The sequence below is a fragment of the Sturnira hondurensis genome, unplaced genomic scaffold (genome assembly GCF_014824575.4).
Source record: "Sturnira hondurensis isolate 20B ecotype Veracruz unplaced genomic scaffold, ASM1482457v3 Scaffold0020119, whole genome shotgun sequence".
Classification (NCBI taxonomy): Eukaryota; Metazoa; Chordata; class Mammalia; order Chiroptera; family Phyllostomidae; genus Sturnira; species Sturnira hondurensis.
The window spans coordinates 2,169,887-2,173,640 of record NW_028092750.1 but is presented as its reverse complement, the minus strand read 5'-3'; positions in this window follow the sequence as shown (position 1 = coordinate 2,173,640).

Sequence of the window (3,754 nt, the reverse complement as noted above, 5' to 3'; positions counted from 1 at the left end):
GGTCTGGGTTTTGTTCCTGCCCAGATGCTGGCACCCCTTTCCACGGTGTGTGTGTGTGTGATGCTGGGGGAGGGGAACTCTACTTGGAATTAAAAGGTTGCATTGGGTCCCCAAATTCACTTGTTCTTTATGAGCCGCCAGATCTGGGTGAGAGGGACAGGTGACACCAGGCTGAGGGACATCATAAGGGTGACAGTTCAAATGGGCACACACAGAGCGGGGGAGGCAGGGGGATGACACGCACCCTGCCCTTCCCCCCACCTGGGGGCGCCAGAGCAGGGCTGACCAGCAGGCGCCCACCTGCCATGTTCCTTCAGGGGCTGCAGGGTGGAGACAGCGGAGAGCCAGCTCGGAGGAAAGCCTGCCCATCCCCCCAAGGCCCCAAATACCCCCTCGGCAGGCAAGTGCATCAACAGCTGATGTGGCCGCACCCTCCGGCACCCGAGGTCCTGACGGTGCAGTGGGGAGGCCACGCAGCACAGGTCAGCGGGGTTGAGGAGGCGGTGACTGACGTTACAGATCCGGCAGAGAACACCAAGGGATGGAGAAGTGACAGACGCACTCCAGCAGGAGCACCGGTCAAGGGAGACCCATGCTGGAGGCCCAGAGAGAAGGGTGATTTGGGCTGGCTCGACTTGGCAAGGTGTTCTGGGGCCAACAGACACGCACCTGGGTGTCGAAGTGGGCGGGGGGAGATTTGATTGGAAGGTCAGAGGCAGGACTTGGGTGGGGGTACTGGGGGTTGAGTGGCTGGCCTCACCTGGCTGGGGTGAGGAACTGAACATGAAGAGGCGTGTGTCTGTCGAGGATCAGGTGAGTTGGTGGGGCAGGGAGGCCAATGTGAACCTAAGACTGCAGCTGAGACCTGAATCGTCTGGCACCCCAGGATGAGTTTCTAGCCCCTTGGGCTGAAACAAAAGCAAAGTGGCTAAGAATGACTCTAATGTGGGCAACAATTTTTAATCGCCAGAGTTCTTTTACATTCACAACATTGTTTTATCCTCTCAGTACACCCGTGAGGGCAACAACGGGAACCGTTTTGTCTGTTTGGTGAAGGAGAGGATGGTGAGACTGAGGCATTTCATCGGAAACCTGAAGCTCCACACGACTGATGAGTAGAGAGTAGAGCCAAGCACCTGGGTTGCTTGACTGCTAGCCCAGGACCTCCCCAGTACAGACGAGGACCTCTGGTGGGCAGAATGGGAGGCGCAGAGAGAGGAAGGGGCTCCACACACGTGCCGCTATGAGGCATCTGCGAAAGTGTGCAGGGCTGAACCTGTCCCGGCACATGGGTGCTCTGGTGGGCAGGGTGGCACCGCTGCGCGCACCCAGCGCCCAGCCCGCTGAGCAACTCAGCAAGCGCAGGGGTCTTCAATCCCAGTTCCCAGGGAAACACTCACGTGGGGCTAGAGAGAGAGCAGGCCCTATAGCAGTGCCCAGCCTCTTGGCGTCTCTGGGCCACACTGGCAGAAGGGTTGTCTTGGGCCACACATCAAATACACAAACACTAACGAAAACTGATGAGCAAAAAAAAGGTTCTAAATGAATTTACGATTTTGTGTCAGGCCGCGTACAGCCCATGGGCTGCAGGTTAAACACCCCACAGGATTTTAAGTTCCTGAGATTCAGAAGAACTCACGCAGCTCCATCACTAAAAACTTCAGGAGGGTCTCTCAGCACCTTCTCCCCAAAACACACATGTGCATGCAAACCCTTCACAGTTATTTAGTCCACCTTTTTAGCAATAACCTTTTAAAAATAGATCTTACTACCACTATCTGGAGTACATTTGGAGGTCAAATTTTATAGGCAATTACTTATTATGAAAATGAGAACAAAGAAGCTATGAGGAATAAGAAGTATGCTTTGATGAATAAAATATTTAGGTCGGGGTGATATATGACAGTTGCCCTTTGTCAACAGGAGGACCCGATTTATTATTGCATTTGGTTGCAGACTATGGACAAAACCCCGATTCACACAGGTAAGTAGTTACAACATTGTGGTGGTTTCCGTAGGCACGCCGACCCATTCACATTCTTCCTGTCGAGCGTCAGCAGCTCTGCCCCGTCTCCTTGAGTCTGGGGCTTTGTGACTTGCTCCTTTAAAACTGTCTACCCTGCCCCAGCCTCTGCTTTCATTCAAGCTGACAGGAGGACAGGCTTTTTATCCAAAGTCTCCCCCAAATGAGCTCACCTGACAGCAGAATGTAAACACATCAGCGACTTTTGGCACAGAACACATACAAGGGAGTCCACTGACTTTTAGCAGAACTTTAAATGTAAAATCTAAACAGTTAAACCAAATGAAAGGCTCCAGAGTCCTGATACACTTCCACTCTACCCTAGAGCTCCTTAACACGTGTTGAGGGGAAAACATTTAATCCACCCAGCTGCTTCCTTTACCCGAGAGGCATTGGGCTCAGAAAAGAAGTGTGGGCTGGACTGAGGTCTCCAACTCTCCAGGTCGCTTCTGGATACACAAACCAGGCTGGTTTCTTCCCTTTTATACATTTTGGCTTAAAAGCCTCCTTGTAGGGCGTCTCACAAGAGACCCATCTGCAGATGAACTATTAGAAAATATCTATTTTTTCCCAAGCAGAAGAGGAGAACTGAGCTGCAAACACTAGCTCAGCCCAAACTCAGCCAGGACTGCAGGCCGCAGTCCACAGCACCCAGCCAGCTCTGCGCAGGTCCCCCCTGGGGAATGGGGCCCAAAGGCAGGGAGGCCCTGCGACCCCGCAGCTCTAGGTCCCAGGTTCTGTGGCAAGGGCTACTACCCCCACCTCCCTGACCCGGTCTCTAGTTGGACTCTCAAAGCCTTATCCTCTCTTCATAGGACGGCAGTGCTCAGTAGAAATATATTTTGAACAGACATCCATATACTGTCCTCAGAAAGAATCTTAAGACTCTCCATTCCTGGAGGAGTGGAGATGGGGATGGAGCAGGATGGGGGAAATGGGGTTTGAACTGGCAGACTCGGCAGGTAGAAGGCGCACCCCTAAGGCTTTGGACATTCCGGGAACCCCTGCTCTTGTTGAGGGTTCCGCCTGCCTAATTCTGGGGTGTAATTTTCCTGGTGTGACCTCCACACGGGAAACCCACCTTCTGTTTCTTCCCTTGGGTCAGCTAAAAGGGTAAAGTGGAGCCACTTGTTACTTCCCGTGGGACCTCAGGCCCAGCGCTGTACCCACTTAAAGCAACAAGTGAAATTAATTTTAACATTAATCTAATATATATGATATATTACCACCTCAACATGTAGTCCACATAAAACCTCATTAGTGAGCTATTTTACATTATTGTACTCAGTGGTCAGAGCCCCGGGTGTATGCACTTTGCCCTCAGCCCTCCTCAATCGGAGGCCCGTGGCTACTGTGGGGGACGGGGCGGGGCGGGTGGTGGTGTGGCGGCAGGGCCATCTGGAGACCTACAGGACCCACAGAGCTTCTCATTCCTGATGGAAACAACCTCCCGGGGCCCACTCGCACTCCTCAAAGGGGAGAGTCGTTCTCTCGCTGCCACCTGGCTCCCTAGGGCCGAACCCGCCCCTCCGCTGCGGCGCCCTCAACTCGGCTCAGACGCCCCTCCCGCCCCCCGGGGTCGGTTTTCTTTCCCACGGCGGGCGGGCCCGGCGGGGGCTGTGGGGCCGGACTGGGGAGCGCCCCCAGCCCAGCCGGGGCGGGGCGGAGCGGGCCGGGCCCCGCCTCCCTCGCCTCTCGGAGCCGCGCCACGCCGCCGGGTAGTCCCTGCGC